General features: G+C 37.1%; 1 pseudogene; it reads right to left on the reverse strand.

Annotated features, from left to right (window-relative positions):
- Positions 1 to 3,152: 3,152 nt before the first annotated feature.
- Positions 3,153 to 4,543, reverse strand: LOC124514261 (olfactory receptor 5V1-like; annotated as a pseudogene).
- Between the last annotated feature and the right edge of the window lie 6,664 nt (positions 4,544 to 11,207).

An 11,207-nucleotide genomic window follows, 5' to 3' on the forward strand; every position in this document is an offset into this window, starting at 1 on the left:
CTACCAAATTTGAGATCATCTAATCAAGACCACCTCAAAGTAGGGCACTGTGATAAGAAAATTATCCTCTTGTACATATTGTTAATATCATCGCTATGCCTCCCACTGTGTTCAACGTGCTAGTTGAACATGTCCTATGAACCAGGCACTCTTCATGATTGCCCCAAGAATTCTCAAAACAACTTGGAAGTGCAAGTTCTATTACTAGCTCTGTTCTCAGTGAGAAAACAGAAGCTCAAAAGGTTATCCTGGTAGTCTGTTTTGACCACTGAGCAATACTCCCCCATACTAATATACGAGTGATGTGATATTTGCTCACAAATCTCTCTGCTTGCTTCGTTTCAAGTATTTCTTGGTAATCCACTTGGCCAAATTGTCAAATTCATGTTGAATTGAAATTTCCTCACCCCTTGTGCTTAATTGGTCTGGTCTCTATTCTACCTTTACTTTATTTAGGCTTGCAACTTTTTGTTTTAGTAACTGTATTTAGACTATATATGCAAGAATTTTATAACACATGGGGAATAATGAAACCTCATCGTGGGAGATATTCAAGCAGTCTAGATTGCTACGTCTCTTGCAGAGAATTGATTCAAGTCTCAAGTGAAGATCATTTGAGTTGCTTGTACAGTTCCTTTCAGACCCAGTATTACATAGTTCTGCCAATGTTGTTGCATACCTGAAAATATGGCATTATTAAGACCTTGACATTTTCATATTCCTATGACTGGATCACTCTTAATATATCAATGTAGCCTTAGTTTTTACGTACCTTGGGAAAATCCCCATTTAACATTTATGAACATACTTTGGGATGGTGACATTCCACATGAGTGAAAGCCTTCCTGGTCTAATTGTATGTTAGAGATAGATACATAGATAGATGGATAGATAGATACATAGGTCCAAATTTTATTTAATATTTACCTTTTACATTTTAAAGACTTTTTATTTTGAAATATGTATAGATTCATGGGGAGTTACAAAGAAATGTACAAGGAGGTCTAATATTTTTAAAATTAAAAATTTTGTGGGATTTTATTTTTTTTATTATTTTTTTTAAATTTTTTTTCAACGTTTTTTATTTATTTTTGGGACAGAGAGAGACAGAGCATGAACGGGGGAGGGGCAGAGAGAGAGGGAGACACAGAATCGGAAACAGGCTCCAGGCTCTGAGCCATCAGCCCAGAGCCCGACGCGGGGCTCAAACTCACGGACCGCGAGATCGTGACCTGGCTGAAGTCGGACGCTTAACCGACTGCACCACCCAGGCGCCCCAAAAATTTTGTGGGATTTTAAATTTCAAAAAAAGCATATGCTTACCAAAAACTTTACTGGAATCGAAGTCATGTCAAATGAAAGTGAAATATCTTCACCTTCATGCTACATTCTGCCTGGCACCACTGTGAACAGTTTGGTGTGTATCCTAGCCTTTTGTTTATGTCATATAATATTGACCATTTTAAAAAGTCAGTTTACAAACAATCTCAGCATCCTTTCTATCTGCACAGCTCTGTCCAAAAGTCCTATGATTGTTAGTAACAATACACAGGATACAAATGAAAAGGTTACTCATTTATAGGAAGGCATAAGTAAAAGGAAATATGGAAGATGGTCACCATTTATGGTAGGCAGAATTCTAAGATGATCCCCCAAAACCCAACTCTTGGTGTATGGGTCTACTATCATCCCCTTTTCTTGAGTATGGGCAGGACCAGTCACTATGACTCATAAACTTCAGGGATTTATGATAGTTAATAAATTGCTTGCAAGACACCCTCCACACATTGTATTGTAATATAAATATGAGAACTGCTAGCATAGTGAACAAAAAAGTTTCCAAATATGAATTATACAAATTTAATTATATTTTATTTTAAAAAATATTTTGTGCATCCTTAATATCATATGATAATGGATACATAGGAAATATGCTTTCTGCCTAAAAATTATTTCTTTCTGTCTTGCTTGTCAAAATTAGAGTAAGAGTAATACTATGCATCATATATTATTTACCATGAACAAATTTTCCCCTCATATTACCTTACTTAAAGAATGTAGGCACTTCTCAGGCTGTTAAGTTGATAATTTCTCAGGTCATTTCAATTCTGGTTTCATTATTACTATTGCAGACAATAATCAACGTAAAAATAATATTACACATATGTCATTACATAAAGGTCATAAAAGTAGTAATGAAAATATGTACAATATTTTATAGTATGCTCTTAAGAAGTAAGTATATCCTGACACTGGGCAGAGTTTTTCTCAACTGTGATAGTAAATAAACTACTTACCACTGTCTTTCACCAAAAGCTTTGGCTTTCTGACTTTGTGGCAGGGCTTCCTGTTCCCTACTCTGGTTCTCTCTCAGACTGGAAAGGATATTCTCTGGTAAAACAGGCTATCAATTACCATCCATCATGATGGAGGCCTGCCATTGCAGGACCTACCTTGAGTATACTCATTGCCTAATATGAGAGTCAAAAATCTTCCTTAGATCTCTCAATGAATTCATTTTTCTAGAATGGACATTTATAAATGCTTGTGGACTGACCATTTGGGAATAACCATGTAATCTCTCTCTGAGTGGCTGTTTTGAGATACCTCAGAGTACAAACAGAATTCAAGGGCAACAGCTTAAACAGAAACTGTTAGAAATGAAAACAATTAATTCTCTCATGTATTCATTAAAGTTATGGTAATCATCTTTTCCCAGCATACAATGAGAAGATTGGTTCTTATCTCTTTTGGGACATGTGCAAGTGAATTTCAGTACTAGATTTTTGTTAGGAATTGTGGGTATTGAATACTAGAGATATGCTAACAGTGAATTTCAGGTGGTCTTATCATACACACATAAAAATGGATAACTATGTGTGGAGATGTGTTAACTAGCTTGACTATAGTAACTATTTCACTATGTATATGTCTATCAAATTATCATCTTGTACACCTTAAATACATATAATTTTTAAATGGTTTAAAAATTAATAAACATGGTATTTTAATAAAATAACTAAAAGGTTATACAAGTAAAAGTTATCAACAGGAAAAAAAGAAAGATGAAAGAAAGAAAGAAAGAAAGAAAGAAAGAAAGAAAGAAAGAAAGAATAAGGACTCTGCAGATGAAAAATGTTAATCTGATATTACTACAGAATATTACTACTATTACTACAGAATCTACCTTCTCCAGCCAGCTTCCTCAGGGCACCCTTGACCTCCTTGTTTCATAGGCTGTAGATGATGTAGTTCAACAAGGGGGTTACAACACAGAAAAGCACAGAGACCAGGGTGTCCATACATTGGGCTGTAGCCTACATTGGGCTGTCATAGTTGAAGTCAGCTATCCCAAAGAAGACTACCACCACAGTGAAGTGGGATGCACAGATAGAGAAGGCCTTGTTTTTGTCCTCAAGGAATCCTAAAGATGGCAGAGATAAGTATGTAAGACATTGCAGTAAACAGGCAAGGGCTCAAGCCAGTGGTGGTGCTGGCAACATGATGGAGCACAAACTCATCAAGAGAAATGTCTGAGAAGAGCTCCAGGAGCAGCGGGATATCACAGAGAAAGCAGCTGATCTGGTTGAACCCACACAGAATGAATGTGACTGCCAGCACTGAGTATGTCACAGAATTCTCTAGCCCACCCAGCCAAGCTCCAGTCAACCAATGCACACAGACTGTTAGATCATGAGAAACAGATAGTGCAGAAGGTAGCAAATAGCTACATGGTGTTCATAAGTCATAGCAGCCACAAGATTTCCCCAGCACAGGTCACAGGAACATCTGGGAAAGGCAGCACTCATACGACATGGTCTTCTTCTCTTGGAATAAGTTCACTAGCATGACCAGAATGGTGATGGACAAGTAGCAGATGTCCAAGAAACTCAAGTTGCTAAGAATACAGTGGAATCTGGAGGAAATGACTGATTTTGATCACGGTGAATGTGAAAGCATTTCCCAGAAGAGTCATCAGATGAATGATCAAGAAGATCAAGACAAATAGCCCTTGTAATTCAGGATGGTTGGGATATCCTGGAATGATAATTACAGTGACCACAGTTCGATTTTCTGTTTCTTTCAGTTCTTACTCAATTGAAATGACAATTAGGAAAGAAATCAAAAAGACAATGAAATACAATGACAAACATTGGAAGAGCTAACTAACTTTTGAAAAAAGTGTTTATTTTTTTATTGAGGGAGAGAAAGAGTGAGAGGCAGAGAGAGGTAGGCTCTGTGCTCCAGTGGAGCCCTATTTAGGGCTCCATCCCATGACCAATGAGATCATGACCTGAGCTGAAATCAAGAGTTGGACACTCAACTGACTGAGCCACCCAGGTGCCCCAAAGCTAATAACTTTTACTCATCCTTTGTTTGGTGGATGAGATTACATCTCTTCTAGATAGTGTAGCTCAATACTCTGACACTGAAATATTTGCATTCCCCCTCTCTGCTGTGATCTTTTGCCCTGTGTTTACTTGTCATGCCAATCACTAGTAACTATTAGCCTGTTAGGCTCCTTACCAGTCTGTAGGTCCATTATCTCTCTCTTTAATTTATATGTATCCTGTAAAACTTTTGTTAAAAGGAAGGAAGGAAGAAAGAAAGGGAGGGAGGGAGGGAGGGAAGGAGGAAGGAAGGAAAGAAGAAAGGAGGGAAGGAAGGAAGGGAGGAAGGAAAGAAGGAAGGAAGGAAATTCAGTCTTCAGCACTGACATTGAAAAACAACAGCTGACGAGTTAAATTAGAACACAAATACTTTTCCTCCCAACCTCCCTCTTTCCTGGAAAGTAGCTGCAATAACAAATTCTAACTTACTACATGTGAAATAGTCTCCATGACCTTTGCCTCCCAGTGTAACTCACATGGATACATTATATTATGTAGCAGAAAGGATTTGTAGATATGATTAAGGTTGTTAGTCACATGACTTTAATATATGGAGATTTTTCAGGTGGGCCTAATCTAACCACACAAACCCTTAAAAGCATAGCAGAAAATGAAGTCAGAAGTTCAAATCACAAATAGGATTCCAGGTGTCATCAGTGGCTTGAAGATGAAGTGGGGAACATGTTAAGGAAGAGGTAACATTGGTCCTCAAATCATGAGAAACTAAATTTTGCCAATAACTTGAATAAACATGGAAGGGGAATCTTCCCCGAAATCTCTAAATAAGAACCCAGCTCAGCTGACACCTTGATTTCAGCTTGAGTCCTCCTCGTACTTTGCCTGGACTTCTGTGAGACAGAGGACTCATGGGAGCCAGGCTGTGCCTGGACTTCTGACCCACAGAACTGTGAGATAATAAGCAAGCATTTAAACCACTAAGTTTGTGGTCATTTTTTACGGTGCCAATAGAAAATACATACATTGAACATCTCACTTCCTGTGTGAAACTTAGGATTGTCGGGGGCTAATTAGGACAGACCACTAATCTAGAAGCCTCAGAAGTGATTTAATCCAATATACTCAAATCTGTGACCACCCTCCCTCTGTCTGCTCTTTTTACCTTTTTTCCTGTGGCTAGTTCTTACTGCCCCCCCCCAAAAAAAATTGATAAAGGGAACACAAAGGAAAAAGTCACTGTACACTGTTCAATTTCCTAGTCAGTAAGTAGCTCCAGTAAAAGGTTGGGAGAAAGACAAATTTGGAACTGTTGGGTAAGATATTTCTGGATGATTTTAGAATTTTAATTAGTGTCTTCCCATTCTGCTTTACCATGAACAACAAATGTTTGCTAGGCTGTGACATAACCATTGCGAATTCTAAGAAACTTGGAAGTTCATTAATTTGCATCTGAAATAATTTTCTTTGTGGATTGTCTTTAAATGAGGCTTTGTGTGCTCTGGCATCACCATTTTCCACAGAAACTGTTAAGCCATCTCTTTTCCTTAACGTGAGCCGGTGGTCAGCAGCCAAATCCAGCCCACCAACTTACTTCTATAAGTATAATTTTATTGGCTTACAGCCACATCCACTCATTTATGTATCATCTATGGCTGCTTTTGTGCTACAATGGCAAAATTGAGTAGTTGAGAAATAGACCATATGGCTCACAAAACCTAAACTTGTTTCAGGCCCTTTATGAACAAGTTTGTCAGCCTCGGGTGTCAGTAGTTGGGTTTAGGAGTTTGACAGACGTGGGTTTAAATCACAGCTTTGTCACTTGTTAACCTGGAACAACTTACTTAGCTACTATAAGCCTCAGTTTGTTCATGTTTAAGATGGGATAATGTCTGGATTATAGAGTTTTGGTTGAGATTAAAATAAGTAATAAATAACAGAGCAGTGAGCTACATACTGTCTCTCCATTATGCCAATGCATCCATTTCAAGTTCCCCTTTAAAAATGTTATTTCCCCTTATCTTTCTCCAGATTGACTCAAATGACACACTGTTTGCATCAAAAATAAAATGCTGTTTTCTAGTTATTGACTTCCCTTCTCTAATCTTTTAATTTCACCATCTCTACCAGCTCCACTTCTAAGCAACTGATATGTAATTAAATTCACCTATTTCTCTCCCATAAAACAAATACTCATGATTGTATCTGCTTTCTTTTCTCTTTTCATTTTTTTCTTTTTTTATAACTACATTTCTGAACAGATATTCACAAGAATCCTTTGAGGGAGGCAGGTAGATTTGATTATCACGCTTTTTTATACAATATTTCCTCTGAAATTGGAAATTAAAAAGCCAAATATCATGTGAAGCTACACGCAACATGACAAGTGGTTGATAAAATTAGACCTAATGCCTCTAAACTCCTTCTAACAATATTCCCCAACTTCCAGTCAGAAACCTGGGATTCATCTTGAGGCCATCCCTTCCCTTATCACCTGCCTGTATCTAACTTTTCAGCCAAACTTTCCCCTTCACTCCTTCTCTCCTTCTCCCTCTTCCTCTCCTCCAAATCTGTGTATTTATTTCTGTCTCCAAGGCCGACCACATGAACACTCTCTACATGGCTGATTCCTTCTCTTTCTTTGGGCCTCAGCTAAAATGTCACTCTTCAGAGAATCCTTCTGACCTCCAATCTAGTATAGGTTTTTAAAAATCTCTTATATCATCCTATTATTTTCCTTCAAAGAATTTATAGTGACCTTCATTTACATATTTATTTACTCACTGAATGTCAGTTTCTCCCCAGTCAATAAGCCCTGAGTAAGCAAGGATCATGTCTGTTTTAAATACATTTTTTTAAATTTTTTTTTTCAATGTTTATTTATTTTTGGGACAGAGAGAGACAGAGCATGAACGGGGGAGGGGCAGAGAGAGAGGGAGACACAGAATTGGAAACAGGCTCCAGGCTCTGAGCCATCAGCCCAGAGCCTGACGCGGGGCTCGAACTCCCGGACCGCGAGATCGTGACCTGGCTGAAGTCGGACGCTTAACCGACTGCGCCACCCAGGCGCCCCTTAAATACATTTTTTTAAGATTTTATTTTTAAGTAATTTCCATATGCATGTGGCTCGAACCTACAACACCAAGATCAAGAGTTGTGCTCTACCCACTGAGCAAGCCAGGCACCACAAGGATCATGACTGTTTTATTCACCTCTATAATATCTCCTGGCCTATAACTGACACTCAGAAAGCATTTGCTTTATGAGTGCATTCATGACCAAGTTTACTAAAATAGAGAATGGATGTGATCATATTGCTTTAGCACCTTAAAATAAAGGTTCAGTTTGGGTAGTATAGATTTTTCTCACCTATCTAAATTTTTAAGTCACTCAAGCAGAAAGAAAGAACCATATTGAAAAAGCAGTGATAGAACATAAAAGTCTCACATTCACAATTGCTTCAACTAAATTACTCAGTTATCGAATCAATTCAGTCAAGAGAAAGTGCCTATATGTTGATGCAGCCTTGATTCATAAAATAATAATATTAACAACAACAACAGTAATGATAGCTCACATTTCTTGCATTTACTAAGTGCCAGGTACAGTTACTGTACTATGTACTTTACACACACTAATTCCCTTTAATTCTTTTTTTTAAAGTTTATTTACTTTTGAGAGAGAGACAGAGAGGCAGAGTGCATGCAGGGGAGGGGCAGAGAGAGAGGGAGACACAGAATCAGAAGCAGGCTCCAGGCTCTGAGCTGTCAGTCAGCACAGAGCCCCACGTGGAGCTCAAACTCACAAAATGTGAGATCATGACCTGAGCTGAAGTCAGACGTTCAACCAACTCGGCCACCCAGGCGCCCCTCCTTTAATTCTTACAACATCTTTGAGAAGTAAAGATATTATTATTCCCATTTTTCAGATGAACAAACTGAAGCTTAGAAAAGATAGGTAAATGCATAGTCATATAATTAATGAAACCACATATTGGCAAAGATCTGTAGCTCCAGAATCAATATTCAGCTCTACCACTAACTAGTCAAAGCATCTTCCCGTCTCTGAACATTAATTTTTCTCATCTGTAAAATTAGAGGGCTGGAATAAGTGATTCCAGCTTTGAGATTTTGTGATGATATTTGGTATCTGCTTATTTCTGTCTTCTCCAAGATGAAACTGAATAACAACAAGGGTGAGAATGTCAGAGATCTCCCAGGGGTACAATTATTTATTTCTCTGGAGTATAAAGGTCTTCTTGGAGTATAAAGGTCAAGGATAGGATGAGGGTTTTAGCCAATACACTGATATGGTAAGCCAAATAATGCGTCCCCCCACCCCAGATGACTATGACCTAATCCTTGGATCCTGTGAATATGTTATGCTACATGGCCAAATAGACTTTGCAAATGAATTTAAGACTATGGGCTATAATATAGGGAGATTATCCTGGATTATCTGGGTCAGCCAAATCTAATCACTTGAGCCCTTAAAAGCAGACAAATTTCTCCAGCTAGAGTGAAACGAGATGTAGCAGGAAAGGGGAGGCAGAGGGGAGAGTCAGAGAGACTCAAAGCTTGAGGGATCCAATCTACCTATGAAAATAGGGAATACAAACTAGAGGGTAGAGGCAGCCTGCATGAGAATGACCTCTGGATGGACACCCGGAAAGGAAACTGGGATTACATTCTAAAACCATATTGAATTCTGCCAATGATCAGAATAAGCCTAGAAAGGGATTCTCCTGCAGAATCTTGAGAAAAGAACACAGCCCTGTTGACATCTTGATATCAGTCTTTTAAGACACTAAGTCAAGGAACCGGCCAAGTCATGTGGTACCCAGATTTGTGACCTACAGAACTGTGAGATAATAAATTTGTGTTGTTTTAAGCTGCTAAATTTGTGGTAAGCTGTTATGGTTTCTCAGTTGGGGTGCTCAGAACCTACTCTTTATCATATACATATGTTCACAGACCCAAATTTGAGTTTTAACTACACTCCCTACTGTGTTAACTTCTGAATGTTGTATTTGGATTGAAAGTTGATACTTAAATTCTCATTTTTTGTTGAGATATAATTGACATATAACATTATATTAGTTTCAGGTGTATGACATTATGACTTGATATTTGTATATATTGCAAAATAATCACCACAGTAAGTCTATTTCACATCTGTCACCATATATAGTTAACAATTTTTTTCTTGTGATGTTAACTTTTAAGTTCTATGCTGTTAGAAACTTTGAAATATACAATACAACATTATTAACTATAGTCAACATGCTGTACATTATCCCCAGGACTTATATATTTTATAATTGAAAGTTTGTACCTTTTGACTCCATTTACTCATTTCACCCACCCACCCCACTTGCCACCAACAATCTGTTCCCTGTATCTCTGAATTGTTTTGTTTTTGTCTTATTTTAGATTCCACATATAAGTGAGATCATATAGTACTTGTTTTTCTTTGCCTGACTTCACTTAGCATCAAAAACCATCCACATTGTTGCGAATGGCAATATTTCCTTCTTTTTTATGTCTGAATATTACTCCATTGTGTGCAGGTATATATATTTCTGTGAAAATGCCATTGGAATTTTGATAGGGATGCATTGAATCTATAGATTGATGTGGGTAGTATGGCCATTATAAATTATTCATTCTTCCAGTTCATGAGCATGGAATATCTTTCCATTTACTTGTGTCTTCTTTAATTTTTTTCATCAATGTCTTATAATTTTCAGAGTACAGTTCTTTCACTTTCTTGGTTAAATTGATCCCTAAGTATTTTCATTCTTTTTGATGCAGTTATAAACAGGATAGTTTTTTAAATTTCTCTTTCTGATAGTTCATTAATAGTGTATAGAAATGCAACAGATTTTTGTATACTGATTTTTATTTTGTAACTTTACAGAATTTGTTTATTAGTTCCAACAGGTTTTTGGTGGAATTGTTAGGGTTTCTTACACATAATATCATGTCATTTGCAAATAGTGACCACTTTGCATCTTCCTTACCAATCTGGATGGCTTTTATTTCTCTTTTTTGCCTAATTACTGTCTAGGACTTCCAAAGTTTTGATGGATAGAAGTGGAGTAGGCATTCGTGTCTTGTTCCTGATGCTTTTCAGCATTAAGTATGATGTTATCTGTGAATTTGTCATATATGGCCTTTATTATGCTAAGGTACATCCCCTCTATACCCACTTTGTTGAGAATTTTTACCATAAATGAATATTGAATTTTGTCAAGTGGTTTTTTTTGCATCTATTGGGATGATCATATGATTTTTGTTCTTCATTTTGTTAATGTGTTGTACCACATCAATTGACCTATGGATATTGAACCATCCTTACATCCCTGAAATAAATTCCACTTGATTACAGTATATGATCCTTTTGATGTGTTGTTGAATTCAGTTTGCTAATATTTGGTTGAAGATTTTTGCATCTATGCTCATTAAAGGTATTGGCCTATAATTTCCTTTTCTTAAGGTGTCATTTTCTGGTTTTGGTATTAGGTAATGCTGGTCTTGTAAAATGAATGTGAAACTATTCCCCCCTTTCTATTTTTTGGAAGGGTTTAAGAAGGATGGTATTAATTATTCTATGAACGTTTGGTAGAATTCACCAGTGAAGCTGTCTGTTCCTAGACTTTTGTTTCTCGGGAGGTTTTTTATTGGTGATTTAATCTTCTTACTAGTAATTGGTCTATTCAGATTTTTATTTTTTCATGATTTATTCTTCGTATGTCATATGTTCCCAGGAATTTACACATTTCTTCTGTGTTATCCAGTTTGTTGGCATGTAACTATTCATAGGAGTTTCTTATAATCCTTTTTATTTTTGTGCCCTTTG

Source organism: Lynx rufus, unplaced genomic scaffold (genome assembly GCF_022079265.1).
Source record: "Lynx rufus isolate CCGP_SWC_20201006 ecotype Redwood Valley unplaced genomic scaffold, mLynRuf1.p SCAF_2, whole genome shotgun sequence".
NCBI classification, from domain to species: domain Eukaryota; kingdom Metazoa; phylum Chordata; class Mammalia; order Carnivora; family Felidae; genus Lynx; species Lynx rufus.